Source organism: Ambystoma mexicanum, chromosome 6q, assembly GCF_040938575.1.
Source record: "Ambystoma mexicanum isolate Mex_15411 chromosome 6q, UKY_AmexF1_1, whole genome shotgun sequence".
NCBI classification, from domain to species: domain Eukaryota; kingdom Metazoa; phylum Chordata; class Amphibia; order Caudata; family Ambystomatidae; genus Ambystoma; species Ambystoma mexicanum.
In genome coordinates, this window is record NC_090937.1 from 1,428,101,675 (window position 1) to 1,428,127,082 (window position 25,408).

Here is a 25,408-nt window from a genome sequence, read left to right on the forward strand (position 1 = left end):
TTTCAAACCCACCGCCAGGGTGGGACCTTAATGTGGTGCTAGCCAAGCTCATGGGGCCCCCCTTTCGAACCCATGCATAAAAGCAGTCTAAAACACCTGACTTATAAAACGGCCTTCTTAGTAGCTATTACTTCTATAAGAAGGGTCAGTGAAATTCAGGCTCTGTCAGTGCAGGATCCCTTCTTTACTATCCATAAAGACAAACTGGTTTTACGCACACACCCTAGGTTCTCACCTAAATTTATATCAAAATTCCATGTAAACCAGTCCATCGAGCTTCCGGCTTTCTTCCAGAACCCGCAAAGCTTGGCTGAGGTGAAACTACACACCCTAGATGTGTGTAGGGCGGTCCTCTACTATGTAAATAAAACAAGACCGCTAAGGAAAACAGATCAACTGTTTGTCTCCGTAGCTACAGGCAGAGAGGGGGATTGCGTCTCTAAAGGTGCCATCTCGAAGTGGATTATTAACTGTATCCAGCTGTGTTACTCACTCTCTGAAAAGACTATGCCTTTTACGCCAAGGGCCCACTCTACTAGAGGCATTGGGGCCACTCTGGCTTTCATTGCAAATGTTCCCCTTGACACCATTTGCAAAGCAGCTACTTGGAGCTCTATTCACACTTTTACTCAGCATTACTGCATTGACACCCATTCCAAGGCAGATACACAAGTGGGACAAGCGGCTCTAAGACACTTATTTGCTCATGACCCTTCTCACATCCCACCTCCTTCTTCTGGTACTGCTTGCTAATCTATGCACAGCATGTGATCTAAGCAGATTCCACAAGCCTCAGAAGGGATACATTACTCACCGTAATCGTATTTCTGATGCTTGTATCTGCTTAGATTCACATGCGACCCACCCTTCCTCCCCTCCGAGAGAAGGCGCATGATTGCTTGTAGTCTTACCTTTCTGTCTATCTGCTCGGATTATCTGTACTCACGCTACTCCTCATGCTACCTCATGTCAGAAAAAATACAATCTGAGGATCCTAGACGCGTGAGGGATCTTGGGTACAGTGGACGTCACACTAGGGATAGTATTACTGGCACGCCCTGTGTCGACGCCCATTTTCGAGTTTAGAAAAACAAACTAATACTCCGCAGCTTCCACTAGATGTCGGCCTATGCACAGCATGTGAATCTAAGCAGATACAAGCATCAGAAATACGATTACGGTGAGTAATGTATTATATATATATATATATATATATATATATATATATATATATATATATTTATTTCTGATGTTTGTTAATCTGCTTAGAATAACATGCTGTGCATAGGTCCGACATCCAGTGGTCACTGCAGAGTATTGCATTTTGTTTTTCGTAGTCGAAAAGGGGACATCGACAAGGCGTGTCTGTAACACTATCCCTATAGTGACGTGCGCTGTACCCACAATCCCTCACGCGTCGAGGTCCCTCAGATTGTTTTTTTCCGCCCAGCTACTGGTCGCCTTTATGCGGAGCTCCTCGAGAGACATTGCCAAATAGTTTCTTCGACCTTTGGTCGTTTGTTATTAATATCAATAACGTAGATCCCTCCCTCGACGCAGAGCTGCTTCTCCGCCGAGCAAGATCTTCGACGGGAGGACGAGCGGAGGGGATCCTTCGGCGCTGCCGAACACGTGGCCTGGCCTCGTCGGCCATACACAGTAGGGAGAGTGGGGTTTTGTGGTCTTTCTTTCTTCTCTTTAAGAATGCCTTTCTCTTTCCCCTCCCTCTCTTTCGAGGTCGTAGTCACACTTATTACCCTCAGCTATGGAGAGGACGCCATTTAGGTTTTGCCCGCTTTGCAAGGGTAAATATACCTGGAAGGATAAGCACAAACGGTGCAACCGTTGCTTACCCCTCGATCACCAGGAGGACAGATGTGCGGCCTGTAAATTACTAAAGCCCAAAACTCTAAAAGACCGCAGGGTCAAAAGGTGGGCGGCCTATGCCATGTCTAGGCCTGACTCCTCGCCCGCTGCCGCCGCCGAGTGTGACGAGGACAGTGACTACACGGCCCCCGTAACGGAGGCTGTAGACCTCTCAAAGGAGCGTTCACGCTCCTCGTCGTCCGTCCCCGGCCCCGACAAGCCCGGCTCACGCCCAGTTTATGGGGATGAACACCCCGGCGACAAGGACGCACACGGAAAAACACCAAAGCACATATCCCCCGGCACGCATTCGTCGAAGACGAAGGCAGCCATAGCGCTAACGGGAACGCCGGGCCCTCTAGCGTCTTCTGCCGACCGTAAGGGTCGTCAGCCCTCCCCGCCACCGCTTCCGCGACAGGCGACTGGGCATTCTAAAAATAAGGGCGCTAACACCAAAACCTCCGGCGACGCGCATCGCAAGAGCACTCACGTTGCCAACAAGGACTCGACGAGCAAAGGCTCGACGTTACATAGCGCGACGGCGACCGATCCCTCGGAAGAGAGAATGATCGCCGAAAGCCTTGCGCGCATAGCCTCTAAGGACGGCCAGAGACGTACGGCGAGCGAGACGGCGAAAACCGCGCACAAGGCCAAAGATACGCTGAAAGCGCCGGAAAACAGATCAGGCCAGTTCCCGACGCCGACAGAAGGCCCTAGCCAGCAAGAAGGCTACTCAGAAGGAAAAAGGAGCCATAGAGGTTGTGCCTCTATCTCAGGTAATGGAAGGTATTTATTCAGTGTACTTCCTTGTACCCAAAAAGGATCTAACCATGCGCCCTGTATTAGATCTGCGCTCAGCGAACAAGTTTGTCAAACCCCAAAAGTTTCGTATGGTGACCTTACAGGAAGTGATCCCACTGCTATCACAGGGAGATTACATGACAACACTGGGCATGAAAGATGCATACTTTCATGGCTCAACAGCCAGTGGTGTCAGGCCAGCGGGCAATGGGACGATCTAGTGGTGGTCTCGCAGGCCTTGGTTCTCTCGCTACGGTGGTGGACAAAGGAAAACCTGATAATAGGAAAACCCTTTGTCACACCCGCGGTGGAGGCCACTCTAACCACAGACGCATCCCTCTCAGGATGGGGGGCTCACCTATCCCATCAGACTGCTCACGGAGTGTGGACTCCGAGCGTAGCATCCAAGCACATAAACCTACTGGAGCTACTGGCGTTGTTCAAAGCACTAAAAGACTTCTAGGAACACCTACAAGGGAAGACAGTGATGGTCCTTACAGACAGCACCACAGCCATGTACTACATCAACAAGCAGGGGGGCACCCACTCTCCAGGACTGTCCGCGCTGTCCCAGAATATATGGAAGTGGGCTCTCAAACACAACATGTTCCTACTGTCACAACACGTACCAGGGGAACTCAATCTTCTAGCAGACTAACTCAGCAGAGACTTCCCCCTGCCCGAAGAGTACGAATGGCGATTGCACAAAGACATTGTCTTAGACGTCTTCACGCAATGGGGATTCCCAGAAATAGACCTGTTCGCAACTCTGGAAAACTCACAATGCCAAAGTTACGCCTCCAGGTACCCCAGAACCAGTCCAAGGGGAACGGTCTGTCGATTCAATGGTCAGGGAAATTTGTTTACGCCTTTCCCCAGACTCCCCTTCTCAACAAAGTTGTGCACAAGATGCACCAGGAACAAGTTACCATGATACTAGTGGCCCCGATGTGGGCCCGGCAGCCATGGTTCGCTCACTTGATGGAGATGTCCCTATCTCCCCCAGTGAAACTTCCCTGCCCGTACAACATGCTGTCACAGAACAAGGGCAGGACACTGCATCCATGCCCTCAGACCATGAACTTAGCAGCCTGGCTCCTGAGATCATAGAATTTGGACATCTACAACTTCCGCAGAGATGTATGGACATCCTCAGGGAAGCCAGAAAACCTAATACTCGCCACTGCTATTCTAGCAAGTGGAGAAGATTTGTCATCTGGTGTAAAGGTAAGAGCATCAACCCGGTTGATTGCTCTCCCACACACATTGTTCTGTACTTGACCCATTTACTGGATTCAGGTCTAGTGTTCAATTCCATTAAAGTCCACCTGGCGGCACTTTCTGCATACACCACTTCCCAACATAAAGTGTTGTGGTGGAAGATACCAGTTATCAAGGCCTTCATGGAGGGGGTAAAGAGAATACACCCTCCGATAGCTAACCCAGCTCCCGGATGGGACTTAAATGTGGTACTTTCCAGACTCATGGGCTCGCCATTTGAACCCATGCACAAGGCAACTCTTAAAGGCCTCACTCTTAAGACTGCTTTCCTAATAGCTATCACCTCCATTAGGAGAGTAAGTGAACTACAGACTCTTTCTGTTCTAGACCCCTTTGTAACAGTTCACAAGGATAAGGTGGTTCTACGCACACACCCAAGGTTTGCACCGAAATTCATCTCGAAATTCCATGTAAACCAGTCAATAGAACTACCAACGTTCTTTCAAAACCCTTCCAACTTGGGAGAAATAAGTCTGCATACACTGGATGTACGCAGAGCTGTCATGTTCTACATGGAAAGAACCAGGCCACTGAGAAAGACTAATCAGTTGTTTGTCTCGGTGGCAGCAGGAAGAGGAGGAGATGCAGTCTCTAAGTCCACTATATCTAGATGGATTGTTCAATGCATCACTCTGTTACACTCTTGCTAAGAGAGAACTACCCTTCAAGCCAAGAGCACATTCTACTCGAGGCACTGGGGCTTCCGTAGCGTTCATTGCAAATGTTCCCCTTGAGTCCATCTGCAAAGCGGCTACCTGGAGTTCTGTACACACCTTTACAAAACACTACTGTCTAGATGCACACTCTAGATCTGACTCCCAGGTGGGACAGGCAGTATTAAGACATCTTTTCTCTACTGTTCCTTCTCATAACCCACCGCCAACTCCGGGTACTGCTCGCTAGTCTATGCACCGCATGTGATTCTAAGTAGATTAACAAACATCAGAAGACAATGCATTACTTACCGTAAAAGCATTTCTGATGGTTGTATCTGCTTAGATTCACATGCGCCCACCCACCCTCCCCGCTCGGATGGAAGGAACATAGACACCTTTCTACATCTCTCTCTCTCTTTTCTGTACTCACTCACGTATAAAAGGCTCCCTCAGGGCAGAATAAATACAAACAGAGGGACCTCGACGCGTGAGGGATTGTGGGTACAGCGCACGTCACTATAGGGATAGTGTTACAGACACGCCTTGTCGACGCCCCCTTTTCGACTACGAAAAACAAAATGCAATACTCCGCAGTGACCACTGGATGTCGGACCTATGCACAGCATGTGAATCTAAGCAGATACAACCATCAGAAATGCTTTTACGGTAAGTAATGCATTGTTATATATATATATATATATATATATATATATATATATATATATATATATATATATATATTGGTTATTCATCAGATGTCATCACTGGTGAGGCCACCACCCAATAGTCCCTTTGGGGGTGGTACAGTGCAGGAGGATCCTATGGGCATGAACTGCCCCCACCCCACCTTCTGAAGAGGACGAATACCTGGGTAGAATCAGGCAAAACATCCCCAGCCTAACCTTCCCAAACCTGTTACCATCTTTTAACCAACCTCCACTTCCTTGCAATTCCATTTTCTATTGTGGAATTTTAATATTTACTGACTCCAAGACTGAGACGATAAAGAATACATGGGAGGTAGGTACTGACACGAAGAGGATGCACAGATGCAGGAAGAACATTTCTGTGAACTCAGTGGAGCGTTCTAGCCTTCCAGGAAGAAACCTACCTGTACAGGCTTTAAAAGCCGAAGAGGGACTTGGCACAATGTCAAGCCTTCCCCGGAGCAACAGCATTCATGGAATCTGTTCGGTGTGGGACATTCAAAGAGCTGAAGACTGGAACACTGTGTGGAGGAGACGTGTCTTTAGCAGGCATGACACAAGACTCTGTAAGAAGCTGGCGAGGCAGTAGCATGGCGTCCAAGAAGAGGTGGACCATGCAGTCCGTAACAGGTGCTGATACTGCAAGGAACCAAGGGCTGCAGAGCCTTTGCAGCAACCCAAAGCTGTTGGAAGCTGCCGAAGACCGAGATAAGGCAACTGCAGACCCCAGGAGAGACTGGAGCCCAGCCGAAGGATCCCAGAAGGTATGGGAGAGAGCAGGCTGACTGGTGTGGGCACGAGAGGGAGGATCCTGGCACCCGAGTGACGGCACATGGGGATGCAGGGGCATGCACCAGTCCCCTAATTTGAAAGGAAATATGAGAGACATTTATATTGGAGGACATTTTCCTTGTGACATTGATTGTACCAATACCACTCCCCACCAGAGAAGGGCCAAGGACCCCAATGTGGGAGACTGACTTTTTCATCTGAGCATGTCTTCCTCGTGTTGGTGGGATCCCCAAGGCCACTGTCAAAAAAGGGTTGAGGACCCCAACGATAGAGAGCAAGATCAAGATACAAGTCATCTTCCTCATGGCAGTACTTAGCAGGAAAGTGAACCGACCAAGTCAAAGAAGAGGTGAAACCAGAATTGGGTGTTATAAGTGTGAAACCCGATGGCAAGAAGACCAGGGGAAAGCAAGTCTTTCCCCCTGGTTGTGATAAACTGAGAGCAAGATACTAGGAGAATGGAGTCATTCTCCTGGTAGCCTTAACCAGCAGTGGAATCAAACAAGGCCTGGGAGAAGGGAGTCTTTCCCCCATTCTGTTTGAAGTAACAGATGACTCAGACCGGCAGTAAGGTCGAAAAGGGGCCTGGGGAAGGGAGTCATTCCCCCAGGTCATGTGAAAGCATACGTCAGGAAAAGGGAGACATTTTTCTGACCCACCAAGAGGGAGTACCAGAGTGTTTGGGGCTCTACTATCGGGGGAAGAGAGCCATTCCGCCTGGTAACATTGAGAAGTATTGTTTGGAACATTACTGTCGGGGGATGTCAGCTATTCCCCCTGACAACGTGCGAAACACGAGACTGTTTTGAACTGAATAGAACTATTACAACAAACCGGATACCCCCCAAAATTCTATTGTTAAGAACTCTTGATTCGTGTAACGGATTTGACCGAAATTTTGAAAGTTATTAGGGATTTGCACACGCCCCCAAACCCCCAAGACAGCAACATTTCAAAAATAGACATTACAAAGTTTTTAAGACGACAAACAACATTTTTTTCCAAAGTTGCTGCCTACTTCCCATTCATTTTCCCATAGACAAACAATGTCAATTTTTGCCAAAGTGCACAGCCCAAACCGCTGGACTGATTTGGACCAGGTCTGAAACAACGTGGGCACAATACTTTGACTCGCGATCCATGCATGGTTTGGGGTTATTCCGTGCAGTAGTTATTTAAATATTGGACGGAGAAGGGGGTGCCCCTCTTCTCAAAAACAAATAGTTATATCTCCCATGGTGCATTGCAGGATCATGGTTTTCAGAAATGAAAAAGCTGTCATTTTGTTTTTCTCTTGATGTGAGAGATATTCGAGGTTGAAGTCGAGGATATTGTAAAATGAAATGCAGGAAAAAAGCTATTTGCATGTCAAAAACATGCAACTGCCATCAGGCTAGAGTTGGGGGGTGGGGGGCACCAAGTGAAATTTGGGAGTTGGAGAGGGGGTCTAGGGTCTGAGTTTGCAACACAAACCTTTTTGTAAACTCGGCTATAGCCGTGAATAGCCGACGTCTCAAAGCAAACTGCATCACAGAAACAGGGCGTAGAGGGCAGAGGAGGTGAGGAGGCAATCTGGGGAGTGCGGGAAGCTGTCCCAGATGAGGGGGGCACATGGTGAGAGCCTGGGTGGGGGCATAAAAGCATTTCTTTTCTCTGTTTTTCCGATCTTCAAGGCTATGAAGCACTACGGATAGCAAAGGGTATGTGTAGTTCAGTACCCGTGGTTACAGAATTTATTCTTTAAAATAAAAAAGTTATTATTGCAGCTATAATGACACCATGGCCAGTGACGCGTTTGCCATCCAGGTTGCCCATCTATGCAGTAACCAGGACAGACCCTGCTTAGCTTGAAAGTGAGGAAGGTGCCAGCCTCCTTAGGCCATAAATGAGCCAAAGTTACAAGACCACTTGGAGAAACAAACCAGCCTTTTCCTTGCTCTAGTGAAGCTGGGTCAGTCCAGCTTTGAAGCTAAGCAGGGTCAGTCCCGGTTATTGTATGAATATGGCCAACAAATGGGCATCCAAATAAAAAAAAAAAAATGTATTTAAATCATGCTACGGTCAGTCTTTCAAAGTTTTGCACTCAGAGACTATTTCTTGCCTTTCACTGTATTGCATTCTGGTGTTTGTAGTCTCCCAGTCAATAATTAAACTGTGAGTTTCCCATCCCTACAGTAACTAGGACGAACCCTGCTTAGCTTCAAAGCGAGGAAGGGGTCAGCCCCCTAAGGCCATTCTTCCTAATAAATGAGCCGACCTTACAGGACCACTTGGAGAAACATGGCCTAAGGGGTTACTGCATGGATGGGAGACAGTGCACAGTCCCGAATGCAGTGCGTTTTCTTAGTTTTAAATCTCATAAACACACGCAATTGTCAATCCTTGAAAGTTTTGCATTCAGAGACTATTTCTTGCTTTTTGCTGAATTGCATTCTGGTATTTGTAGTCTCCTAGTCAGGATGGGGGGAATAATGCCATAATTGTACACTTTTTGCCTAACATGGTTCTAAAAGGATTTATATATTTGAGTGACACACTGGTATGTAAGCCATCTCTATAAAGCAGAATATTGTTGAAAGCCAGACATGGGGGTGAGGAGAGGAAATGAGAGGTCAGTTATTTGTCCACTATGTGGCAAGAGTTTGCAATTCTGGACACTGGTGCAGTTATTTTCCCCTATTTGTTCAGGGCACTAGAAAAGGACACATGTGGGTGGACAGTGTAACTTTTCTTCAAAGGGCGGGTGCAACCCGTTGTTTTTTTTTTTAGTCTGGCTACCAGGATTTTACTTGGGGTATTCTGCAGCCCAGTGCAGATGCTTACTCACAAGACCACAAGCACTTGTTTTGTATTGAGATTTAGTTTTCCAGAGAATATTTCATGACAGATTGCTGGGTTTAAAAGGTGAGCACCTTTTTATACCTTGCCATCTTATTTATCGAAACATTTCCTCTCTCATGTTATTTTGTCTTGTGCACTTTCGTCTAAGGAGGAGCTCTATTGAACTACAGTTGTATATTTCACTTTTAAGATCTATGTTCACTTACTGTGTATATGTTCATGGGTGCCAGCTTTTGATTTTCGCTATGGGGCAAAAGTACCTGGGCATAAGTTATTTTGGCAGCTGGCCACTTTTTCCCCTTTTACGTGCTGCTTAAATGCAGTTAGTTAGGGTTGTGCAATGTATCAACACTCACCAAGAGACCGCCATACAACAAGAGGCTTGTAGCATGCTGTTTAACCAAAGTGTGTGGTCCTTGGCAAATACTTTAATCACACAGGGCATGAACTAAAAGCATTGGGAGTTCTCAAAGCATGCAATCTTTTATACATAACCATACCACGGTCAAAACAGGACAAAATCAGTTTGTGATTGATGAACGTCTTTGAGCAATGTGTTGCAAGTGTTTTCAAATATAGAGAGGCTGGGAGCATTTTAAAATGGACGGTGGGCATGGTCAAAAGCTGTGCCCACTGACAATGGGCAAAGACTATGCTAGAGGTCTGGAAGCGTACCAAAAATCTATGGAATAACAAAACCCTTGAAATTCAGTGAAAGATCTTTAGTTGCAGCGACATTAAGGTGAGAACTTAACGCAGCAAAACCCCTGACGTTCAGCTAGAGCCACCTTCACTTCGTGCCCGCAAAGCGCAGTCTATGACTGCAATGATATCACAGATCACATCACTGATGACATCACTAATTCCATGTTGTATGAGAACACTGATGCCATCACTGGTGACAACGGTAATTACATTGAGTATAACTGATTACATCAATAATGGGATTAGACATAACATCATTTATAAGTTAGCTCATGAAAATGTTGTTTACCGTAATAACAATTGGCGGTTAGTGTTAACAAATTCCAATGCGCATGGTTAAAAGCTATGCCTAGTAGCCCATCACTGTTTTAAAATATACAGTGGGAAACGTTGAAAGCTGTAGTCAGTGGCCATAGCTAAAGGCCATAGCTAGTTCCCAATAATATATTAGAATATACAGTCGCCACAGCCAAAGGCTGTGGCCACTGGCTAGTATTGTGTTGAAGACCATGGCTAGTGGCTGGTTAGTGTATATAATACACCGTGGGCACAGCCGCAGGCCATCGCTTATTGCTTTTTCTTATTTTAAAATAAACAGTGGATATGCCCAAAAGATGTACAAACTGCTCAAGGTCAAAGGCCATGGCTAGTGGCCCATTTATATGTTAGAATATATAGTGGGCACAGCCACAGATTGTGGCCAGTGGCCAGTATTGTGCTAAAGTCCATGGCTAGTGCCCGATCAGTGTATATAATATACACTGGACACAGTTGAAAGCAGTATCCACTGGTAAAGCCAAAATCTACGGTTGGTAGCCTGCTAGTGTTTTGAAAGTGCACATTGGTGAAGGTTGTGACCACAGTCTATAGCTGAAGGCCATGACTAGTACCCATTGTAAGGGAGGCGTGGTATCACAAGTATGACACTGACACAAGAACAACAGGTTTCAAAACCTTTGTTACATTCTTGGGTTTCGGAAAACTCCTACTTTGCCTTATAGCTACGATGGGAGTAGCCTCTACCATCAAATAATAAAGAAAACAGTCCTAGTCAGTCTGTCAAATCAAAATGGCCTATACTAAAAAAAGAATGCCTGCCCTATCTCTTACACAAACATTGTGTAAAGGGGAGTGTATGTATGCAAAGGAAAGTCAGTGTTATAACATAAAGGATCAAGGTGGCTGAGTCGGCTCTCCGCCCCACGTTGGACAGCACGGAGTAAGGCGGCCCCCATAGACTGTTGGGCTCAGACCTCTGAAGGCATCAACAGTTCACATAGGTCTCCCACGGTCGGACTTGGGCCTCTCAACAAAAAGTACCTCATTCAACATAGATTTCCCCCGCCGGACTCAGCCCTCGCAATCCCAGCACTTGCAGCGGTTCCCTTCCCCAAGCTTCATTCATATTCCTTATGGGATCCCTTCCCCTAACGTATTTCACATTCCAGGTTTCCCTCAGTCTGGTTCGGACCTTTCACTGATGTCGAAGACTTTCGAGTGTGCAAAGTTTTTTCATAGAGCTCCGCAGGACCACTTCGACTTTCACTTCAGCTCTCCCTTATGTTATTTGCCCCAGTGTCTCTTGGTCTCGGTAGTTCCATAACAAAATCAGAAATGTTCAAAGAAATCTTTCTCTTAAAGCATTCACCTTTTAATTCCCCTTTTGATAGGATTACTCTTGACCATTGCGCCTTTCAGAGTTTGTTCAATTTGTCGCTTTATAACAAGACATCAAACATTTAGAAGAGACTTTTGAGTGGACCATTTCCTTTCGCCGGACCACTCCGCTACTCTGCATCACTGGCTTCACAGTTATCGGTAAGGTTAAAGTTCAATACTGGTTTACTTTCTTTCGCATCTCATCTGCACGCATGCAACATTTAATTGTGAGATACACTGTTGCGGCTTCAATCTTTCCTTGATACAAACCAGTCTTTCATGTCTTTCGCTAACTCACCGGTTGTGTGCATTCCTTTCTTTTCTCTGCAGCTTTGATTCATGCGTCAAGGTTGATACCACAAGCTTGACCTCGCCTCCCCAACTATGCCGTTCACCCGGGAGGGTCGCCGGCATCCTTGAAACACAGCGCAGGCTTCTTGTCTGGGATTTGGCTTCTTTGCGTATCCTTCACTGTTTCCCGGAGGCAACAACCTCCTGCAGGGATCCTCAGGGTTTCCCTACCCCTTGCTCTGGTCCCTCGACCGGCCGTTCTGCTCCAGTGAGTCCGCCTTTGGCCCATAAAATCTGCTCCTTCTCGTGTCTCACCTTGCTTTGATTGTGTCTCAATATTCCGCCTTTTATCTGTGTGGGGGGAACGAATGGGTATCAGATGTATGTAATTAAGGTCAAGTGCCTGACTTTGCCTGACCTTATTAACGGGACATGTCCAATGCAAATGTTAGCCTCTTTGCTCTCAGGGCCTCATCGGATACTGCCCAACTTTATATGCATTAGCGCCCACCCGTCGGATCACGGATTAGGCGCTAACCGTTACTCCCCATTCTCCATTGGACCCAATGGTGAATTTTCTGCGCAATTACTGCGCTGTAATACCGCCAGTGGTAATTGCGCCGAAAATTGGCATTTTTCTGGCGTGTTTACCCCCAGCCCTGAGTTAACATCGCTTTTAAGGGCTACTGCATAACTCGTAATGAGGCCCTTTGTCCTCCTCCTTCCTTGGCCCAGTGTTTGTGAAGAAAGGGGGGGGTTGGAACTTTGGAGAATCCTATAAAATTAGATGGGGTATGGGCAAGGGAAAGGGGTGGATTCTGTGTCTCACCATCGGTTGCCTGACCCCCACTCCCTGAAGATCCCTCACACAGATGATCCTCCCACACTGTTCCACCCTCAGGGTCGGTATACAAACGCAATGGCCATATCATGGCCACCTGAGATCGATCCCCGGGGACTAGCAAGTGAGACACCCTTTGGTTTCTCACATCATTCATGTGTTGAAATATATTTGGCCATGCACACGGACCATGGCTGAAGGCCATGCTTAATGTCAGTTTCAAATGGATAGTGTCATCCCACATATTCCTCATCTTTTGATATATACATAGCCAGATTTAGCTGCTTCGAATTTCTTTTCCAGCAGGGGCCGATGCGCGTTGCCCTCGATAGCCTCCGTTTCAATGTCGACGTCATCAATGACATACAATGCGCTCAGCGACTGTTGGCTTCAATTCTGTTTTTCTGCAAGAGCTATCGCTTCGGAAGATCAGCGCGCTTCGGTTCCTTAGTGAAACCTTCTGTTATTTTGCGAAAATATGGCATCTTCGTCAGCATCATCGACTCTCAAATCAGGGTTTAAGAAATGCCATGACTGCGGGGCAAACATTTCCCTTACGGACCCCCATCGGGTTTGTCTGTGGTGTCTCGGATCCGATCACAAGACATCGGAGTGTCAATACTGCCTTACGATGACGGTGAAAGCCCTGAAAGAACATAGAGGGAAACTAGCTGCAGGTAGTTCACATAAATCCCTTTCGACAACTCTGTCAAAAAAAGCGTTCTTCCGATGAGTCGAGGGGAGACTTTCCTCGTCAGAAGAAAGCTACAAGGCGATCTCAATCTAGGAGTGGGTCTCACTACACATTGTCTTTGTTGTACGAAGAAAAGGCGTCGCAGGTCGCCATCTTCGTCATTGAGTTCCTTCCCTGAACGATTTGCTCTCCCGACGAAATCGACCTCACCGGCTGAATGGGAGCAATTCAGACAGAAAATGCTTCAGGTCTTCGAGAATGCGGCCTAGACCCTCTCTGAGAAGAAGAGTAAGAGTCATGTCCATGTCGAGGGGAAACCCGACCAAGAAAGGGCAAAGGACAAACCCTGTGTGCCCTCGAACCTGGGTGTCCAGGAGAAAACTCCTCGAACCTTTCGGAGGTTCCATAGAGTCGAGAAGATACTCCCTCAAAAGGAAAAACTTCGTCATTGACGCTGCACGAGTGAACATCTTCAACGCCACAGTTGTTCAAGCCATCTACTGTGTCGAAGACTTTGACGCAGTCATCTACGCATGTGGCAAAATCTTCAAAGGAGGTTGAAAAAACAAAATTCTTTTCTCCCACTACCAAGAAAAGTTTTTTTAAGTCACTTTCTTCTATTTATGAAGAACATGAGACTTCATCTGATGAGTCACGACCCTTTGAGTTGCAATATGGGACACGATGGGTTCCAGTGGCTCTGATAGAGGAGTCAAGGATGAAATATCTAAATGAGACTCTGCAAACTGCAAATGGGATAGATTTGTGGGGAGCGACAAACTCTTGGACTGGAAAGGCGCTGGTTGGATTTGATAATCCAGTACTTGTTGGTAGACAGTTTATACAAAAAAATAAATAGATGATTCAGGTTGTTGGTGTGTCAAACATGAGGTTTTTAGGTTTATTCCTTGTTGTAGTCAGCACCAATGAAAGACATCATTGGTTGTAAAGGTAATATTCATAACATGATGATATGTTACACAGCCGACGCGCGTTTCGACCTAAGTCTTTTTAAAGGCCAAATGGGTTTGAGGGTTGAGCTTCCAGGTGGGATAGGCTGGTCCTCCCAGGTGTGGGTGCCAGTGGGCTGGTTAGCCGTGCTTGGCCGGGTTCGGCAGTGCTGGTGTGTGGAGTCGTAGATCGGCTGACTTAGGTTGAAACGCGCGTCGGCTGTGTAACATATCATCATGTTATGAATATTACCTTTACATCCAATGATGTCTTTCATTGGTGCTGACTACAACAAGGAATAAACCTAAAAACCTCATGTTTGACACACCAACAACCTGAATCATCTATTTATTTTTTTGTATAAACTGTCTACCAACAAGTACTGGATTTTCAAATCCAACCAGCGCCTTTCCAGTCCAAGAGTTTGTCGCTCCCCACAAATCTTCTAGACAGTAGGAACCTTGGAGTTGGTTCCTTGACAAACTATGACTCTGGCTGCAGGTCTAACTCAGCTAACAACCGAATAAAGGGTGTGCAGGTGAGAGGGAGTCCCGCCAAAAAACTCCACCCATGCCAAAAATGCAAATGGGATAGACACTTCTCACAAAATTGAATTTGAAAAACCAGATCTCTCAGACCATGCTGATGGGTCATACAGACAAAGAATTTCTAGAGCAATTGAACATCTAGGATGGGAGTAGACCTGCACCACACTTTGAGCAGGAAGATCTAACAGATATTTTAGGTAAAGGACCCAATGAGGACCCTTTTCTTCCCTTCCTTGTAGCCTCCAAAGGCGTGTCAAAGTCAAATGGGAGACGCCAGAATTAATTCCAGCAGTAAATAAAAAATTGACAAGCAAATACAGGACATCAAGCAGTGACCCATTTTATCTAAGTAAGCATCCCACTCCAGAAGGTCTGGTGGTACAGGCACGCCACATCTACATCAAAACAGACTGCATACGTTTCCCCCCAGGCATAGATGAACAACGCTATGATGCCATGGCAAAAAGTCTTCTCTGCAGGGAGTATGGCCATTAAGTTGGCAAATGCCACATATGCACTGGATACGTTTACGATTGCCCTATGGGAATGAATGGTGATGGTGGCTGAACATATCCCCGAAGGGGAAGAAAGAGATGTTTTCTTTAATATTGTTAAGGATGGGAAGGACGCCAATCCCTTCAGACTGGTCTCGACTCTGCGGACAGTATCAGCAGAGCTATGGCGGCTAGCACTGTAATGCGCAGATTTGCACGGTTAAAGTCTGGGTTGTCTCCGGATGTACAATCAAGACTTCTTAACATGCCCTTTGACGGTACACAATTTTATTTGGCAGCAATGCTGACGAGAGCCTGGAGAAGCTGCAGACCTCCGAAGCGGCAGCCAAATCCCTTGGTGCTCTAGTCGGACATCTGCAAACTCGCCCCAGTGGAGCAGCTTGGAGGGGCAGGACCTTTTAGCTTTTATTCCTCTGCTGTAAGAGGGAGAGGACTGGTGAGTCAAAGAGGTCAGGGAAGATTCACCTGTGGTGGATGGGGACGAGGTGCCAAGACCGGCCAGATAGCGGCTCTTTTCCCTTCAGCCGTTGCATCAGCTGCCTCAAAACCTCTCTGAAGCCTTAGTCCACAAGACCCTGGTGGGAGGCAGACTCTCACAGCATCTACAAGAATGGCGGAGTATTACATCAGATGCATGGGCACTGGAAACAGTAGCCCATGGTTACTGCCTTCCTTTTCTAAAAAGGTCTCGGGATAATCCACTGGGGAACAGCTCTTTCAAGATTCCAGAGTCGCTCATTGTGCAGGAAATTTTGAACACTGCTAAAGAGAAAGGTGCTATAAAATCAGTACCTGTAGCGGAGAGGAACACGGGTTGGTGCTCCCCTTACTTCCTAATATCCAAGAAGGACTGAGGATTGAGACCCTTTTTGGACTTAAGAGAGGTGAACAAGTTCTTCAGGAAGAACAAGTTCAAGATGATTACCCTTTCTCCGATCCTTCTGGCCCTCCAGCTTCAGGACTGGATGGTATCCTTGTACCTTCAGGATGCTTACCTTCATGTGCCCATCCACCACAAGCACACAATGCACCTGAGTTTGGAGTTGTGCCTTTTGGGCTGACCTCCGCCCCAGGGGTTTTCACCAAGTTGATGGCGGTGGTGGCAGGGAGTCTCAGGAGAGGGGGGATTCACGTCTACCCCTACCTGGACGATTGGCTGATAAGGGCTTGGTCACCCGATCAGGCGATGGAACATCTTAGCGTAACCCGACACTCTCTCCACAGACTGGGCTTCTCCTTCAATTACAAGAAGTCCCACATGATACCATCTCAAAGGCTCCAATTCATCAGAGCAGTCCTGAATGTGTCCTTCGGAAAAGCATCCCACCCGAGGTGAGGGCTCAACACATTCTGCAGATGGTCACCAAATTTCAGTGGCCAGCGTCTTCCGGCCTTCAACTTTTTAAGGTTCTTGGCCTCATGGCATCCTGCATTTTCCGGGTGCCAGAGGCTCACCTGGGAATGAGATTCCTTCATTGGGCTCTCAGGACACAGTGGTCCCAGCTTTCAGGCAGGATGTTGGTCCTTCTTCAGTTTTCAAGCAGTGTAGCACATGATCATCTGTGGTGTGCTTGCGAGGACAACAATCTGAAGGGTGAATCCTTTTAGCAGCCATGGTAGGAGATAACAGTAGTGACGGGATGCCTCACTAACTGGGTGAGGAGCCCGGTCATTGGTCACCATCGGAGTCCAAACTATACTTCAATCCTTTGGAGCTGAGGGCAATCAGATTCACGCTGAAGGCCTTTCTGCCCTCTGTACAGGGATAGAATGTCCTTATAATGACCGACAACAGTGTCCATCTACTACCTCAACAAGAGAGGTGGTATAGGGTCACTACCACTGTACAGAGAAGCAATAGAGCTATGGCTCTGGGAATTTCAAGGAGGAGTCTCCCTATCGGCAGTTCACTTAGATGGAAAGGAGAACACAGCGGCAGATTCTCTGAGCAGACAGAGCATTCTCCCACGTGTGGGTACTAGCTCTGGAAGTCCTTCAAGAGGTCTTCACCCTTTGGGGAACCCCTCAAGTGGATCTGTTCACGACCAGTGTTAACAGGAGGTTCGAGCTGTACTGCTCCTGAGAATTTTCCCCCAAAAGGAGCTATTTGGGATGTGTTCATATTGGACTGGGAGTTTCCACTCCTGTATGCGTTTCTTCCAGTCCCTGTCATTTTAGGAGATTGAGAAAGTTCAGGAAATCCATGATCCTAAGTGCTCCGGATTGGGCCAGGAGGACATAGTACCCAGACCGTCTGGACATGTCCATCTGCCCTCCAATATGTCTTCCACAAAGATAGGACCTTCTCTTGCGAGAGGAGGGTCGAGTTCTCTGTCCAGAGGTCAAGACACAATAAGGATTTGGACCTCCTGGACAATGTAATGGAGATTTTGCTTTCAGCCAGAAGGCCAGCAACACAATTCTTGTACCGCTGCTGTTGGAACGAGTTCTGCAGCTGGTGTAGGGACAAGAATGTGGACCCTTTGACATGCAACACACCTATGGTTGTATCTTTCTTGTTACACCTGGCTAATCTGGGGCTCCAGGTTGGCACAATTAAATGGTAGCAGCGCTATCTATTTTTAAGGGCTCATCCTGAAGAGTTATCCATCTTCAACATGCCACTAGTGATTAAGTTTCTGAAGGGATTGACGAACGTGTTCCCTCCGATCCCCTTTCAAGTCCCGATTTGGGATCTCAATTTAGTTTAGAAATTTCTCATATGTATTCATTTCAAACATATTCATTCTTGTCCTTTAAGGTTGCTATCAAAACCATTCTTTTGGTTGCTCTTACATCAGCCCGTAGGGTGAGTGAACTTCAAGCATTGTCTTGCAAGCCTCCTTAAAAATTTTTCTTTAAGGATAGAGTGGTCCCTAAGGTTACACCCACATTTTTAACAAAAATTGTCTGATTTTCATTTAACTCAGAATATTATACCACTGTCTTTTTATCTTCCACCTCATGTTGAGAAGGAAGAGGAGAGATTACACAGGCTTGACCCAAGACGTGCACTTAGCTTCTACATTTTCAGGATGTCTGTTAAGATATGATGATCAACTTTTTGTTGGTTAAAGAAGCCATACGTTGGGTGTGGCGGTCACAAATCAAGCCTTATCTAGGTGGTTTATATTTGGAATTTCTGAACGCTACTGATTAGCTGGAAAAGATCCTCCTGAGGGTCTAAGGGCTCATTAGACTAGGAGCATGGCTACTTCCTCTGCTTTACAGAGAGGAGTCCAAATTCAGGATATTTGTGCAGCGGCCACATGGTCGTCTGCATAAACATTTACAAAGCATTACTGTCTGGACTCTTCCTCAGGCCGGGAACGTGGATTTGGGAAGGCAGTGTTACATTGTGTACACACAAGCCAATAAGGAACTCCTAAATTCTTACTCGCTCCTCCAAAACTGCAACACTGCTTTGGGAGTCTAGCAAAAGATGAGGAATACGTGGGAGGACAAAATCCATTCGAAGAACAAGTTACTTAACCCGTGGTAACGTTCTTTCAATTGGATGTTCCTCCCATGTATTCCTCATCGCCCCTCCCTACCTACCCCGCAGTAGAATTTCCTTGTTATTGTGATTTACGTTCTTTCAGGGTGAGTCGCTGTCTTGTTTGAGGTACACCCAAAAAGAAATTGGGAAGTATGCATCATAACAGAACTGAAGCCAACGCCTGCTGCACTCGCTATATACCAGTGATGACGTCGACATCTAGACAGAGGCCCTCGAGGGACATCGAGTCGACGGGCATCGATGTGCAGTGCCCCCTGCTGGAAAATGTTTCCGAAGCAGCTAAAGCTAGATATGGATATATCAAAAGATGAGGAATAAGAGGAGGAAAGATTGTTACTACGTGTAAGTAACTTGTCCTACTGTTATGTAATTAGTGATGTGATCTGTGATGTCATCATTGCAGTCATAGGCTGCTCAACAAGGGGCCCAAAGTTAAGGTGGCTTTTCCTTGGTGGAAGCTGCGGAGTATTAGTTTGTTTTTTGAAACTCAAAAATGGGCGTCGACATAGGGCATACCAGTAATACTCTCCATAGTGTGACGTCCACTGTACCCATGATCCCTCACGCGTGTAGGACCCTCGGATTGTTTTTTACCGCCATACTTGGCGGAAGCATTGTTGCGGAGTTCCCTGGCTTGCAGCCATTTTGCAAAAAATCATATTAATTTCACCGTTCTTTCACTCCCACCTCGAGATCCCGAAGATCGACGCTGGTCCGAAGAACAAACAATCGTCGAGACTGCACAACAGAGTTTGGGCCTCGGAAGGCCTCTGGCCTCGGCCTTGCAAGTAGGGAGAGTGGGGGGTGGAAACATACTCACACTCATTATTATTTCCTCCATACACTAGCCCGCTGCCATAAGGTGACATATGGAGAGTACTCCATTTAAATTTTGCCCCAAGTGCAACCGCAAGTACCCTTGGGATGACAAACGCACCACCTGTAATCTCTGTTTGCCTAGGGACCACCCCGGAGCTAACTGCAGAGCGTGTAGCCTTTTTAAAGGCGAAAGCCCCAAAGGACCGCTCCACTAAACGTTGGGCCCACCACGCCAGGCAGCTCGAGGCCATGGAAGCGGTGGGTGCCTTCAGTGATGGCAGCAATGCCGCACTTTCAGACGGTGAGGGCACAGGGGTGTCAAAAGACACCCAAGTGCTAGTCCCCGACCTCATAGGATTGTCCGGTGGGACAGTTATCGGGACCACACCCGGTGACACGAGCGCTACCCAAACTACTACACCTAAACACTAAGGCCAGCCGAGACTCGACATGCGTGTCGAGTTCTCGGAAGAAAGAGGCACATAGAGAGCGGTCCACAGAATCGGTGTCCTCTGGGCGTTCCAGGTGGAGATCGCCACACGGCAACCGTCCACAGTTGCCAAAAGTGCCTCGCTCCCCAAAGTTACGGAGGTATGGTCGTCAGATGACGAATCCGACCTCCACCCCCAAGCTGCACGCTTAGAATCGGCTTCGGCAGACCCTTCGCCGTCTGCCTCCGAAAGTCGACGTGCACACTCGAAAGATTCAGAAAGTACCCCTACACACCCCCGAATCTCGACACCAGGCGTCAAAAGGTTCAGATAAGGTCAAAAATTCAGGAAAATACTCTTCTACTCAAGGGGAAGGGGATAAACATCTGAAAAAGTCATCACACTCAACTTCTGCACCCCAGGTACACAAGGACAGACACAAGTCTTCAGATAAGGATAGATCCAAGACCCCTGTCTCTAAACCCAAACTTATCCCTCCCACTCCTCAGGATATGGGAATAGAAGAGGAACCTCAACAGGAGGTTATCCGCAGCTCCAGAGAATGGAGCAGTGAGGACATAGACAGGGTGATGAGGAGAATGTCTTCCTTGGCTAATTTCTACGAAAAAAACCCAGAACATTTCCTCAGTTATCAGAGTACACCGGACAACGCTACTCCTTCAGGATCCAGGGACCCTCAGCCTCCTAATAAGAGACCTCGGTTTGAGACTCCAACTCAGAGCCTGATTTCAGACCCTTGCTACATCCAACCTTAGCAGCACTATGGTGAGGATCCAGACATAGAAATATTGGATAGGAGTCAATTATTATGGAGATGACGACGGCCAGGATGGGGAGGAGGAAGACGAGGCAGAAGTCTACAATATAGACTCTCCTGTTTGCAAAGAACCACAGTTTACTGACTCTCCAGTAGATAACCAGCCCCTTCTAAATGAGGTCTTAGCTAGAGCTGCAGAGCACTTCCACATAGACACTCAAGGGGCGCAAGAAGAGAGGGACTTTCTGCCTAAATCTGCTTTCCCATTTGGGACTCTCAGGCCCCCCGTGGGGAGCCAGACAGCCCCAAATGGGAAATCAGATTTAGGCAGAAACACTGCAGCATTTAGCATTTCCCGTTTGGGGCTCTCGAGTCCCCCCGTGGGGAGCCCGAGAGCGCCAAATGGGAAATTGGCTGTAGGCAGAAACACTGCGGCATGTAAACACAACCGCGTTGTGTTTCTGCCTGCCTTGGCTTTCACTTTGGGTCTCCGGTGCTCCCCTGGGGGAGCACCGGGGACCCAAAGTGATAGCCACAGCAGGCAGAAACACAACGCGGTTGTGTTTGAAAACCCTGCGGTTTTTCTTTCCGAGTTTCTCAGGCTCCTCCGACCCGGAGGAGCCTGAGAAACTTGGAAAGAAAAACTGCAGCGTTTTCAAACACAATAACGTTGTATTTATGTTTGCGGTCGCTTCAAAAGCGATCGCAAACATAAATACAACATTTTTAAAGCTGCGGTTTTATTTCTAAGTTTTCCGGGCTTCTCCAGACGGCAGCTAGTGCTTATTTTTTTAAAAAATAAATAGCACTTACCGAGATTCAGCTGCAGCTTTCCTGCTCTGGTCTCCGGTCCCCGTCTTCCGCGTACAGCACCAATGAAGGAAAAGCCACCCAGCGGTAGCTTTTGTTTACTACAGCTGGCTGGCTTTTCCTTCATTAGTGCCGCAAAAGCAAAAGCCAGCACAGGCGGGCATCCATTTCACAAAATGGATGCGCACATGTGCTTGCTTTTGTGAATTTTGAGCTTGAATAGCTCAAAATTTTACATAGGAAGTTTAAAAAATAAAAGTGCTAGTATTTTTTTTTTAATGTTGCCTATCTATTTTTTAAATAACATTTTTAGCTGGACTACCCCTTTAACAGACAGCACAACAGCTATGTTTTACATAAACAAACGGGGAGGGACTCGTTTGCCAAATCTGTCCAGGCTTACCCATAAAATTTGGACTTGGGCACTCAGACCGAACATTTACCTGTCATCTCAACATGTTCCAGGGGAACTCAATTCACTAGCAAACCCTTTAAGCAGAGACCCTCTCCCAGAAGAACACGAATGGTGTCTGCACAGAGAAGTGGTAGAAGACCTCTTCTCACAGTGAGTGGGGTTTCCCCACTATAGACCTATTCACCACAAGCGAAAACGGACAATGCCCAGGATTCGCATCAAGGTTCCCCCAGCCAAACTACAAGGGGTACGCCCTGTGGATGAACTGGTCAGGGATGTTTGCCTATGCTTTTCCACCAACGCCTCTCATGAGGAAGGTGGTCAACAAGATGCACAGGGAATCGTTGACCCTCATCCTAGTTGCTCCCATGTGGGCGAGACAACCGTGGTTCCCACACCTGCGCAGACTAGCAGTGTGCAAACCCATCAGACTCCCGTTCTGGCACAACCTACTATCCCAGCACCAAGGTCAAACAGTACATCCTCAACCCAGCTCAATGAACTTGGCAGCATGGCTCCTGAAGTCATAGAGTTTGGACATCTCAACCTGCCACAGATGCATGGATATCCTAAAAGAATCTAGGAAACCAAACACGAGGCACTGGTACTTTGATAAATGGAAAAGATTTATTCTCTGGTGCCAGAATAAACAAATCAACCTGGTTGATTGCACTCCTTCCCATATTGTCACCTACATGCTCCACATGCTGGACACAGGGTTGGTATTTAATTCACTCAAGGTACACCTGGTGGCGCTGTCAGCCTACACCACCTCCCATAACAAGGTGTCGTGGTGGAAAATACCAGTCGTTAAAGCCTTCATGGAAGGGGTAAAGAGACTCCACCCTCCAATTTCAAACCCACCACCAGGATGGAACCGTAATGTGGTGCTTGCTAAACTCATGGGCCCACCCTTTGAACCCATGCATAAAGCTAGTGTCAAACACCTGACCTATAGAACTGCCTTCTTAGTAACCATTACATCCATAAGAAGGGTCAGTGAAATTCAGGCTCTGTCAGTGCAGGGTCCTTTCTTTACTGTTCATAAGGATAAACTGGTTCTACGAACACACCCTAGGTTCTCACCTAAGTTCATTTCAAAATTCAACATTAACCAGTCCATTGAGCTACCGGCCTTCTTCCAAGAACCCAAAAGCTCTGCTGAGGTGAAACTACACGCGCTAAATGTGTGAAGAGCGGTCGTCTACTATGTAGACGAGACCAGACCAGACCGCTGAGAAAAACAGACCAACTGTTTGTCTCCGTAGCTACAGGCAGAGAGGGAGATCGTGTCTGTAAAGGTGCCATCACAAAATGGATAGTCAAATGTATCCAGCAGTGTTACTCCCTTTCTGAAAAAACGCTGCCTTTTACGCCAAGAGCCCACTCTACAAGAGGCACTGGGGCCACTCTGGCTTTCATTGCAAATGTACCCCTTGACACCGTTTGCAAAGCAGCTACACGGAGCTCTATTCACACTTTTAGTCAGCACTAATGCATTGACACTCATTCCAAGACAGATACTCAAGTGGGACATGTGGTTCTAAGACATCTGTTCACTCATGACCCTTCTCACATCCCACCACCTTCTTCTAACACTGCTCGCTAATCTATGCACAGCATGTGATCCAAGCAGTTGCCACAAGCCTCAGAAGGAATACATTGCTCACCGTAATCGTATTTCTGATGCTTGTATCTGCTTAGATTCACATGCGCCCGCCCTTCCTCCCCTCTGAGAGAAGACGCATGGATGCTTGTAGTCTTATCTATCTATCTGCTTGGATAATCTGTACTCGCGCTATTCCTCATGCTACCTCATGTCAGAAAAAATACAATCTGAGGGTCCTACACTCCTGAGGGATCATGGGTACAGTGGACGTCACACTAGGGATAGTATTACTGGCACGCCCTATGTCGACGCCCATTTTCGAGTTTCTAAAAACAAACTGTAATACTCTGCAGCTTCCACTAGATGTCGGCCTATGCACAGCATGTGAATCTATGCAGATACAAGCATCAGAAATACGATCATGGTGAGTAATGTATCCCATATATGCTTTTCTTGCTAATACAGTGCTCAACCTACTTATAGCGGGTGCTCTCAATCGGCTGCAAGAATAGCCATTTCAAACAAATGTGTTCACCCACACATACTATGAATATCTGGCATTGCCAAACAGTACAATGGGACTAGCACCAATTATGAGTGCACTCAGTCTTTTGTTAGGTGTAGACAAACTTTAATAATTATTCAACTATTAAAATCACATATCAAATGTATGATTTAAAACATAAAACAACATGGTCTTATAGAACAACTTATCCCAAGTTCTGCCGTGGAAGATTAACGCCACGTCTTCCATCCCTCCTTCAGGGATTTATTCAGACAAAATAGTTAAGCCAGAGAAAGTTAGGAGGGAAACACTTAATATTAAATAAGGTGTAGTTTCTTGCCTGACCATGAATTGGATTAGGTTTACCTAATGGCTAGCAATAGAAAGAAACATGTTCTTTGTATTAACCAGAGCTTAGTAACCTTTCTTGTACAATTCGATCAGTTGGATTTATTTTTTCTCCTCTGCATTAGAATTTCTTGTTCCGGTTCTCTGGTTTATACATTTTATTTCTAGGACCGTTTTCAAATGGAAAGGTAGATGTTCCTATACGATATACACTTTGCAAATGGGTGAATCTTTGTTTTAGTCTCATTTTGTATTCCATCACATGTTTAAAAAATAATCTTTTGACTTGTGCCCCCCCTCCCGAAGCACCTTCCGACTATTCCCTTAAAGAATATTAGTCTTTTCTTTCTCCCTTCTCTCTAAAACTTTGCATACTCTTTTATCCGTCCCACATTTTCCTCTACACATTTGTTCTCCTGCACATACTTGCCATTTTCAACTTTGTAATATCTGTAAAATCTGCCTGTTCCTTACTTTGTAGGCCACCAAGAATCTTATCCGTAGTCTAATTCTCTCTTCTTGATTACTGTGGATCTCCCCTTGGTCTTCCAGCCCTCCACCCCATTCTGTGTCCTCTCTATGTTCTAACTTCAACTCCATCATGTGTCTTTTTTTCAGCATCCTCCCTGCTTTTCATTTCCCCATCCTTTGCCCCTCTTCACTAGTTTCCTTTTCCTGCTTGACTTCATTTTGTTTCCTTTACACTGTTTATAAATGTGTCCACAGTTTAGGTCCACTTCATTTCTCTGCTGTTGAATTCTTTATTCCTCTTCTTGGCCACTCTCTCATTCTGCTAGCTACTGTTTGCCATTTTTGTGCGCACTCCTGGTTTCATTCGTACTCTACTCTTGCTCATATATTCTGCAATTATTTCCACATCTGTCTGTTCTCACTCTGCAGTTTCTAATTTCTACTATTCAGTCTTTCCTGAGTGATTTCTGTCTCTTGTCTTTTCATCTACCCTATTTCTTATGTACTGATTTGGGTAATTTTGTTCAGCACTTTGGTGAAAAGACGTTTTCAAT

General features: G+C 46.5%; 1 protein-coding gene across 1 annotated transcript in view; it reads left to right on the plus strand.

Moving 5' to 3' along the window:
* The window catches only part of LETM1 (leucine zipper and EF-hand containing transmembrane protein 1), a 919,975-nt gene that overhangs the window by 636,489 nt on the left and 258,078 nt on the right, over nucleotides 1-25,408 (plus strand). The window lies entirely within an intron of this gene.